The sequence below is a fragment of the Lactuca virosa genome, chromosome 3 (genome assembly GCF_052849685.1).
Source record: "Lactuca virosa cultivar CGN04683 chromosome 3, Lactuca_virosa_CGN04683_v6, whole genome shotgun sequence".
NCBI classification, from domain to species: Eukaryota; Viridiplantae; Streptophyta; class Magnoliopsida; order Asterales; family Asteraceae; genus Lactuca; species Lactuca virosa.
The window spans coordinates 304,166,578-304,178,604 of record NC_136428.1 but is presented as its reverse complement, the minus strand read 5'-3'; positions in this window follow the sequence as shown (position 1 = coordinate 304,178,604).

The following is a 12,027-nucleotide window of genomic DNA, read 5'->3' as shown; positions in this document are numbered from 1 at the left end:
GTTGTGATTCCATTTGAGGCTTCCACACTATTGGGGCTAAGCTCTTTAAGGCCAAATTCATCAAGTTCTGCAAGCTACACAAAGAGGTAAACTTCTAACTAGTATTTTATGTAGTTTATATCATTTGTATGGTAGTTGTAAGCTTAAAGCTTTGGAAACAATATTGCATGTATAATTAGAGAAAACATAGATCCAAAGATTTTAGGGTTATATGTGCACCATAGGATGTTGTAGTATACAAAACCCAACATCAACATGTATCCCTTCCTTGTTGACAACATGACCCAAGAATTCTACCTTCCGGATCCAAAATTCACACTTTGAGAACTTCGCGTACAATTCCTCTGCCCTTAAGGTTTCCAAGACTTATGGTAAGTGTTGGTTGTGTTCTTCCTTACTTCAGGAATAGACTAGTATATCGTCAATGAAAACAATAATGAATTTGTCTAAGTAAGGTCGACACACACGGTTCATCAAGTCCATGAACACTGCAGGTGCGTTTGTTAAACCAAAGGGCATCACTACAAATTCATAGTGACCGTAGCGAGTTCTAAAAGCGGTCTTTGGAATATCGGTCTCCTGGACTCGTAGTTGATGGTATCCTTATCTCAGGTCAATCTTTGAGAAGAAACTTGCCCCTTGAAGCTGGTCAAAAAGGTCGTCGATTTGAGGCAAAGAGTATCGGTTATTGATAGTGAGTTTATTTACTTCTCGGTAGTCTATACACATGCGAAACAATCTATCCTTCTTCTTCACGAACAAGACCGGTGCTCCCCAGGGTGAGAAGCTTGGTCTTATGAATCCTTTTCTTAGAAGCTCGTTCAATTGGTTGGATAGTTCTTGCATCTCTGATGGTGCAAGACGATACGGGGATTTGGCTACGGGGGTAGCTCCGGGAATCAAGTCGATTCGGAATTCGACTTGGCGTTCAGGAGGAACTCCTGAGAGATCTTCAGGGAATACATCAGGGAAATCACAGACTTTAGGAATATCCTTGATGTTTTTCACTTCTTGTGTTTTATCAACCACGTGAGCTAAGAAGGCACAATAATCTTTGCGAAGATACTTCTTGGCCTTGACGCAATAAATGATTTGAAGATTCGCACCAGATTTGTCGCCATAGATAACAAGAGATTCGTTACTTGGCACATTAAGACGAATGACTCTTTCAAAACATAGGATATCAGCACGATGAAGACTTAACAAATCCATGCCGATTATAATGTCAAAGCTTTTGATTGAGACCGACATAAGGTCAATTTGAAATGAATGGTTGTTTAGAGTAAGTGTGCATCCTATGTATATGTCATTTGTGCTCTTGGTTTTTCCGTTTGCCATCTCTACTGTGAATGTGTCTTTTAATGTTTGGGGATTTTTTTTGGTAGATGTTTGAATTTATGGCTCACGAAGCTTTTCTCCGCACCACTATCGAAAAGAATGCATGCGTAAGAATTGTTGAGAAGAAACGTACCGGTAACCATGTTAGGATCTGCCATCGCTTCTTCACGACCAATTGCCAAAATTCTCCCCACACTACCAGCATTCTTTGTCTTTGGGCAGTCCCTCTTGAAATGCCGGATTTCCCCACACTCATAACAAGCTTGACTTACTCCCACGGCGGGGACTTGAGAGATGGGTTGTGCTGGTGCTTTGTAGAAACGGGCAGTATGCCCTTTCTTGTTGCAGTTTTTGCAGTGCATTTCCCTGCAAACTCCCGTGCGATGGAAGTTTCACTTATTACACTTTGGAAAAGTTCCAAGATAACGACTCGGGGTTGTTGGAGTAGCAGAAACAGTGGTAGGTGTAGGAGTAGGAACATCAGTAGGAACAATAGTAGTGTGTACTGCCACAGTTTGTTGTTGCTTAGAAGGCTCTTGTGATGATTGCCCCTTTTGGTTATTCCAGAATTTTGTTTTTAATGTCTCCTTATTTGGGCTTTTCAGGAACGGCTGGCATGGAGCCTTGACGAACTCCATGATCTACAAGTGTCTGAGCCAAACGCTTGGCACTGTCGAATGTAAGTGGATTGGCGCCAATAACGTTTCCTTGAGTCGGGGGGGGGGGGGGGGGTTAATCCTCAGATATACCTCTCCACCTTTTTACTCTCCAGGGCGACCATCCTGAGACACAGTAGAGCCAGGTCACTAAATCTGGCAGTATATGCAGCTATATCGGAGTCCTTCATCTTCAGACTCTAGAGCTCCTACTCTAGTTTTTGTATCTCGCATCTGCGATAATATTCTGCTAGCATCAGAACCTTTAAGTCTTCCCAGTTCATGGCATTGGCGACTGGGAGAGATAACGACTTAACGTAGCCGTTCCACCAAGAAAGGGCTTAATCCAAGAAGGGGCATGCTGCAAACTCTACTTTGCTTGCTTCATGGGAATCACAAATTTCAAACACTGATTCGGTTTTCTCGAACTAGCGTGTCAGAGTAATGACACCTCCAGTGCCATCGAGAATTTTGGGTTTAGCATTTGAGAAATCTTTATATGAACACTCCCTTGGGTCTCCAAGACTTTCCTCGTGATTTGAATTATGAGCACCACTACCGGCTCCACTTGTACCACTAGCGTTTATTTACGTCATGGCAGCAGTCACGGTGGCAGTTACTGTCACACCCCCAAACCAGAACGGCGGAAACGTCTGGGGGCGGATGAATTTATGTACAATATCATAACAATTGAATATGAATGAAACATAGAAACCAAACATCATACATTACAATATACCAACAATCATTGTTTTACAAATTGTACTTGTTTATCAATTACACAAAAGTAACATAAAGTAAGATTTACTCAAAAGGTAGTAAAATAATCCAGATCCAAGGCTCGAGTACCCGTTCACTGAGTCCCTGAGAATACAAGTTATTTTCAAAACGTCAACATATATAATGTTGGTGAGTTCATAAGTATGTTTGTATGAAAAGTTTTGTATCATTGTAAACACCAGAAAATCTGATATTTTCCGTAAAAATGGTTTGAAAGTTTTGTTTCAAATCTTGTATTAAGGCATGTGTGTCCCAGTGTATAAAATGAAAGTTCTAGAAAATCCTATATTTTCCGTAGTAAGTAAATGGTGGAGTATATTGTATTTCCCAGAAAATCCGATATTTTTTGCTTGTAAAAGTGTTGTGGTCTTAAAACTCTAAGACCGAAAAATGGTGTTTTTATGGTTTCGTAACAACAGTAAAGTATATGTATTCCGTAAATTTTTACAGTGCTTGTTAATCTCTATGTGAGTCGTTATAATCATACTTGATGTGACTGTTATTCCTGTCATGACGTTCTTCAGGCGTCGCTTGTTTAAGGTAAGATATTTGTCACCCTAGACTGGCCTAGTCTACCTGTAGCGAACAGCTCAGGTGTGAGGCTGTCAACCCCGTATAGATCTATACAGAAACTCTCGCTCTCCCTCCAGGAGGCTCTGGTTATAACTACAGGACTTACGGTTGTACGCTAGGTAGGTACGGGTGAAGGCGTGTCTCACAAGAGCCTTAACTACATTTACGCGAACAGTGGATCACATTTTCATTCGTTTTAAATAATGTTTCGAGTATGTATTTGATTTCAAAACATTGGTGAATAAAAATACCATCTGTTTTTATCAAAATGTCAAGTATTGAATGTTATCAACCCGATTAGTATAAAATATATCGTAAGGCCCAATAAGAGAATGGATGACGTATAAGGCCCAAATAACTTGTAATGAGAACACAAGGCCCAATAAGCATGTAAACGGGTATTTGAGGCCTAATAAACATGGAATGAATATACTAGGCCCAATAAGCATGTAAATGGGTATTTGAGGCCCATTTTATTAAAAATCACATTTTTGGCCTATTAAGCCGAGAATTTACGATAAAGGCCCATTTTTGATAAATATGACATTTTCGGCCCGATTTTGATAAAAATGACATTTTCGGCCCATTAAGCCAATAATTTACATTTTAGGCCCATTTTTGTTAAAAATGCAATTTAAGTTCATAAAGGCCAAAAATTTCATTTTAGACCCACGAAACCGTGAATTTCCAAATAAGGCCCATTTTGATGAAAAATGACCATTTTAGCACACTAAAATCGAGAAGGCCCAAAAGAAGCCCATATTGTCGAAAAAAACACTTTTGAACCCTACAAACCGTGAATGGTCATAAAAACCCATTTTATCTAAAAATGACTCTTTTGTCCCCTTTTAAAACCGTGAGTCCCATAAAAGGCTCACTTTTTGCTTATTTGTCAAATATGGCCCCTCATTAGATTTTCTTTAGTTTTATAGTATCCTTTAACATGTTTATTCTTTTCAACATCATAATGAGTTACATGATGTACCTTATTTTCCTAAGATCTTCAAGGCTTGGAAATATGTCGAGTTTATGAGGGTTTAACATAGATTCATAATATATTTGCACAACACATCATGAAAATACACACAAGCATGCATAAATACTTAGATTTAACACAAAACCAACTTGTATTCTCCCCCAAAACATAGTAAAACTGAAAAAAGGGGGTATGAAGCTCACCTTGATGTTAGTTAAGTTTTGAAGAGAAGATTGAAGGTGTTTTCGGCCTTAGCTAACTTCTTGAAGAGGTTTTTGAAACTTGATGGTTCTAGGGAGCTAGAACACGAAATAAGTTATGTAAGGGAGTGTTCTTAGCATAAAATGGAAACTGGTCATTTTGAGGGTGATAATAACTTACCTTGTTATGATCTTTAATTGAAAACTCTAGAACACACCCACAAATCTTCAAAAAATTGGAGGGATGGATGAAGGAATTATTCTTGTGCTTGAGAGGGACGGAAATAAGTTAGATAATTGAAGTGAAGAGTGGTGAGAGTTAGGGTCTTTGGCCGAGAATAAGAAGAGAAGAAAGAGACAGAGGTTTAGGTCCTTACTTAATGGTTAATCACCTATTGATCTAGATATTTGGTGGACATTTTGCATGGATGTCCTCCATGTAAAAAGTATGTGGCACTTTTAGAATTAATACAACATTTTTTTAACATATATATAGGGTCGAGAATTAGAGAGGGAAGGAAAGAAAAAGACATTGGGCTTAAATTTATGTGTAATTGATATTGTATTGGCCCATTATGGATTTTCGATCCATGTGGGCCCACATATGAGTTTACGGCCCAAAAAGGGTAAGAAAAATGGGTTTTCGGTCCAATGTGGTTAAATGAGTGAGTTTTCGGCCCATAGAAACAAAATGAGTGACTTTCGGCCCAATAAGGCCCATGAAGAGTCTTATGGCCCAAATACTATCGCTTAATGAATGTGGGTCCAACTAGGGCCCAAATACAGGTCCTTGGCCCATGTCACAACTAGCAATTTAGCTAGGAAATTCTATTCTCGTGTGACCATTCAACTATTGTAAAACATATACTCTAAGTAAATATCACCTAGTGCTCATTTAAATTTATCTCTCATGTTCAACAAATAGTCTGAAAACCCTAAAAATCCCGATTTAAGTCCATACTGGATTAGGATCTCCTTATTGGGCCTAATGGGCCAATAAGCTTCCAATTCGACTATTTTGGGCTTAGGAACCTTAAATGGGCTCTAATTGGACCCACATCCATAAAACTTAGCATTTTGGGCCATTTTGGGGTCCAAAATAAATTGGTTTACCCTTAATAGGCCTTATTGGGCCATAAATAAATTAATTACCTTAATGGACCGAAAACCCATTTCTTATCTTATGATTGGGCTGTAGGTACTTCCAAGGCCCAATGGGCCAAAAAATTTATGATTAGCTTCCCAAAAATCCTAACTAAAGTTTAATGGGCTCAAACTATGCCATTCCTATTTTCTTGGCCCAAAAATCTCGGCCCAACATCATTTTAACAAAAAAAAGAGAAAACAAGATGAATTGTGCACTTGCCACCTCATTAGTGCATGGGGGATATCTATGCACAAACCCACCATGTTCCTAGGAGACTAATACCCACCAAATATCTAGGAAACATCTTCTCTTCTCTCTCTTTATTACTCTCGGCCGAGAGGCAAACCACCCACACACACACAAAAATCAAACACTCTCTAATAACACCCAAGAACACCCCTTCCTTTCCTTTCAAATTTTCGAGATCCTCTAAGCACTTTCAAGAAGGGTTATCAACAAAAATCATCCATCCTTGGTAAGATCTTGTATACTTACATTAGGTTACTTTATTCTTTAGCTAAATCACTCATTATAACCATCTATTTTGTGATTTTGCATCCTTGAACTTCTAAGTTCGAAGTCCACTCATGAAAGCTTGCTAGGATCAGTAATCTTCTTCCATTCTTCTTCAAAACCGAAACAACAACCCCAAGGTGAGTTCATACCCCCTAGTTTTCGGTTTTCATATGATTTTGGGGGAGAATACAAGTAAAAATGTGTAGATCTATGTGTTATATGCATGTCTTGTGTGAAATCTTAGTTTATTTTGTAAAAATGTGTTAGATCTAAACAAATCTCGAAACTTTAAGTAATATTGAACAAAGATCTATGAACTATGACATTATATACATCACATCATCAAGCCAAAAGTGATTACATGTTTAAGATACAAAATATTTCAACAAAAACCTTGTTAAAGGTCAAAAATTGTCAAGAAAACAAAAGATAAGGGCAAAAAGTGACATTTATATTTCATAGGGACCAAACAGGTCCTACTTGTATAAAAAGTGATTTTATGATAAACATGCTTTCCAAAGGGCCAAAAATGAAAATTTTAACTTAATGGGCCAAATATTTGGGCCTCACGGTTTTGGGCCCAATATTGCGAAAAAATGGAAGTTTTTGGATTAAAAATGTTATTTGACCAAAGTTTGGGTCATAAATGTAAATAAACCAAATTTAGGGGTGCAAATAACATTTATTTCGAAATTGGACCAAAAATGTAACTTTTATCAAAATTGGGCCGAAGGTGTAAATTTTTACAAACAATGGGCTGAAAATGCACTTTTCTGCAAAACTGGACCTTAAGTGTCAAAATATATATTTTTGGACTAAAACCATGAATTTCTAGACATTTGGGACAAAATTACAAATTTTTATAAATTATGGACTAAAGTGTCATTTTACAAAACTTTGGGTCTTAATTGAAAATTTTGAAACTTATCGATCAAGAACGTCGTTTTCTCAAAAGAGGACTTTTTATATTCAATTCAGTAAATCTCGAACTAAAACAAATAACGAAATAATAACAAAGGGACGTAATACAACGATAACAAATTTATTGGGCCTAACATTCACATTACGTGGCCAATGGGCCCTAAGGGCCCATTCAAGTGTATGTTGAGCCCAATATTTTACATGACATATTTATTGGGCCCTGCGACCCATTTACATGTTAATTTGGGCCTGAGTTATGGGTCACATGTTGTTGGGCGTTTGTGGTCCATTTACACGCCTATTGGGCCCAAATTACCCACTTACATGTTATTGGGCCTTTGTGATCCATTTACATGCTAATTGGGCTTGGAAAAAAATTCACATGCTTAGTAGATCGTAACTATATCTTTACATAATTATTGAACTTCGTATACTTATATATGTACCTTTGGATTTGATAACAGACAACATACACGTAAACATTAAACATGGTATTAGAGGTTGAGATTCTAGTGAGACTTGTCGGTTGGCACCTTTGAGTGTACAATCGTAGCCTGTAGTTATAACCAGAGTTTCCTGGAGGGAGAGCGGGAGTTTGTGTATAGATCTATACGGGGTGACCCCCCACGCCTTAGCTGTTCGCTACAGCTAGACTAGGCCAGTCTAGGGCGAGAAACCTTACCTACAACAAAACCGGCGCCTGAAAACGTCAAGACAGGCGAATTAGTCATTATCAAGCATGGTTGTAACGGCTCACTTAGAGACTAACTTCATCAAAGATTTCAGTATATTTATACAAATCTAGACGATACTAAAAACATACATACCTCGATACACGATCTTGGAAATATATGATTACAATACTTTTATAAGCAGAAAATATCGGATTTTCTGGGAAAATACATTTATACATTACCTTCTACTTACAACAGCAAATACAGGGTTTTTATCTGGATTACATTTTTGTTCATTTATACATTCTAAAACCAGCAAACACACATGCATTAATACGTGATTTGACACATTATTTTCAAACTACTTTACAGAAAATATCGGATTTTCTGGTGTTTTACGAACCATACAAAACTTTTCAATCAAACATGCTTATGAACTCACCAACATTATATATGTTGATGTTTTTCAAAATAACTTGTATTCTCAGGGACTCGTTAGGCAGAAGAATCATCAAGAATATGGGGTTTTGTTTTGTGTACTGTTAAACATCTTACATTGAATGTCTTGGTCATGTAACTTAAAAGATTGTACTTGATGTAAACAATGGTAGTTGTATTATATTATGCATGGTGATGATGATGTTCTGTTTCATTTATATTCACTGTAATGATATTTCAAGATGAAGTCACGCACCAGCCCCCATACGTTTCCGCCGTCTAGTTCGGGGGTGTGACAGATTGGTATCAGAGCATTGTTTATAGTGAACTGGCATATCTAACCATACAAGATATGCAACTATAAATACAATGGGACTAAACTACTCTGAACATAATAATTAAAATACGTACTTATGTGTGCATTTTAGAGTAATAACACAACAAGAACAGTAAAAGTCTTTGGAGGATTTGAACATCGATATTTAACTCGGGCAGTTATGTAGTCATATTGGGGGTGAATGTAGCCTGATCAACTACATTCATTCAAAATACGACCAATATGTGTTCGGGAGTAATTATGATGGACAATGAATCAAAAACTTACCATTTAATTATCCAAAGAGCTTATAGAACCAAACCTAAACAAAATTAAAATACTATAGGAGTATTTGGTGTGTTATTTGTTTCTAGTATTTATCCCCCTTCGTGTGCAATACACTATGAACGGGCATTATTAGCCAGGATACCCCTATCTCCCTAGTCAGGGGAATACTGGGTGGCTTGACCCAGAAGATGACTCAAAGGAAGAACCAGAGGAGGAACATAAAGTAGAACTTACAGATGAACCCGCCGAGCCAGTAGTGAACCTTGAAGAGGAAGTGCTCGAGGGCAATGATGATGATGACTCGGATGCAAAGTCTGAGGTCATCAATCCTCCATACATGGCCAGAGTACCGGCTTATCGTATGGGCCCCGATGGCCCCACGCCCCATGGGCACACGATATTCGGAGATGGAGTCACCAGCAGGGGATACAACCACACTACGGTAGGAACCGCGGTTTCTTCGATCTTAGTCATAGAGGACCAGCTGACCGGACCCTCCCAGTCATGGCCCGGCACACCCGAGACATTGGCAACTGAGCTCAGAACCCCCCCCCCCCCCCAATCAAATGGACCAAATGCGGACTACTGTGGAAAGAGCTGAGCGACAAACACGGGGAGTGACTGGGGACTCCCAAGTAAGACAGTTAGTTGGGAGGTATGACTACGAGATACCGAGCGATAAGTAGCTCGTCTCCGGGGAACATCCACTTCATCAGCACCACCACCAGACACTTTCTGCCATGATAAGGATCAGCTTTTCCTCCACTACTATCCATTATGACTCTCTTTCGTGTACTAAGATGGTACTCACTAATGGAACAACTATTTGTTTTTCTTATTTCGTATTATTTCACAAATTCACTGGTATGCACAATCGAACCCCCAAAACCGCTAGATACACAAGGATCTCGAAACCAAAACAACCTATATACTCTAAGGATAGACGTAATATTCGTGCCAAATCTACGATTTCCTACTACCATCAATGCGTCATAGGAATGTATATCGAAACTGATGAGAATACTACGCTAAAGATCGATAGATTCCAAGCAGAAAAACAATAATAATCAAGTAAAGAACACAGGAATGGATCAAATGTTGTCGAATGATTAATAACTCACACCTCAGAAGAGCTCGATGAAGAACTTCGACTGTAGAGGTGTGCTAGGGTTACAATTCCAAGTAATTAATGAGATCGATACCTTTAAAGCTATACATGCATGCAATATATATATATATATATATATATATATATATATATATATATATATATATATATATATATATATATATATATATATATATATATATATATATATATATATGCTAACCCTAATAATTATCCACGGTTGGACAGGCCCAAACCGGGTATACTAAATGAACTAATGAACCGAGCCCAAGACGCAACACTTAGACCCAACAATCTCCCCCTTTGCGTCAATTGAGGTGAGAGACTACTTCGGCTGAGTTACTTTGATCTTCTTTACAACCTTGAACAGCCTAGGAATGATGGCAAGAAGAGTTTGCCGAAAAAAAATATACCATCGAAGCATATCAGTAAACAGCTTCTTATCGGTTTCACTGTTCTGATTACACCTATGAATAATCTCCAAAATGTGCTCCAAACAGGCGGTGGAGAATAGGTGTTTGTCAATCAGAGCGAACAGGCATTTTTGACCTTCGCCCCTCGTGAACATAACAGTGTGAAACTTGGGATCGATCTTCCCCTTAACCATCGCATTCATATCGCATGCCCTTCTTCAGAGTGGTTCGCTTATGAATAGCAGCAGCGATCTCCTGATCCATCTTTGCGACTTCATGAATATAGCATACAAACATTCGCTTGATGTGATCAATAATAGGCTGATACTCCTATGGATTGGTTAGCAAAATATTATTAAGAAGTATCCAGTCGTGAGGGTTCAAGTTCGGTAGGTCAGCCAGGGAAATCATATGAACCGAGCTATCAGAGCCTCGGGTCACCTTGAATTTGATGTTGATGAATTTCCCTGCCGAAGTGGGCTTCAACACCTTGACCGTTGTAATTTTCTGATTGCTCCAGGTCAGGTATTGTGGCTGAGCAAACTCCAGATAATACTCGAGCAAATCCCGATCGACCTTCGGGTCTGGAGAAGGAATGCCAGCCGTCGACTCAAAACAGTGGAAGATGAACGCCTTTCGGGTGATGGGCATGTCAAACTGTGAGTCCTTAGAGTTCTCAAGCCCAAACGAGGAAACCGGTTCGAGCCAATGAGTGCTCGGTGCATCAATAACCTCTCTTAGAAGCGATTCCATAGTCCATTCAGGAAACATGGACTTCTTCTATTCCAGAAATTCGTTCGCTTTCAACTCCTTGTCAAGAAGTTCCTTCTCTTTCAGAAGCCTTTCCCGAATCTCTTGATCAGTGGGCTTGACTTTCAGACTTTCATTTTTCGAAGCATTCCCTCCTGTATCATCATCATCGTCATTTTCATCCACATCATCGTCTCCAATTTTCTTCTTTTTCTTGTCCTTCATACTGCCCGAAGCTTCATTACCCTTCGGCTCAGTAGTGACTTTCGGTTTGGGAGGTGGATGAGGTTGGCTTTTGCCCTGAGTTACCTTATCTCCCCCTTGTTTCGGAGGGACACCAGACTCCAGAACACCTTCAATCCTGCTCAACACGTCCAAAGCAGGTCTCAGCTTTTCAGCCAAGTGGCGTCGGATGGAGATAGTAAGAATGGAGTCATGGGCTTCCAGGAGATGCAGGAGGATGGAATGCACATCACCGACCGAACTCTTAATTATTTCTCGCTCGGTTTTCAATTCTTCAATCTCTTTGGTTGCAGACTTGAGCTTGAGATTCTGAATTTTAAGCTGGGAAGTTTGCTTATCCAGCTCATCCATAATTTTATTTTCAACAACAAGCTCAGCTTCAAGTTGAGTCAGTCGATCATCAATCGAAGTATGAAGCTCTTGGTTAGCAACTTGAATGGATTTGCGAGCTTCCTCGAGATGTGTCTTTTCGGCTGCCAGTGAACGCGTAAGATGATCAACCGAAGCGTTCACTGGTTCAGCATTTTTCTTGGCAGCTGCTTGGAGTGAATCGAGAAATATCTGTGCCTCAGAAATTAGTTTTTCGACATTTGCGGTCGCCTGCTTGCAATCTTTCGTGGAAGCTTCAACTGCAAGTGAAGCTTTCTAGCAAGTTGAGGTTGAGGCTTC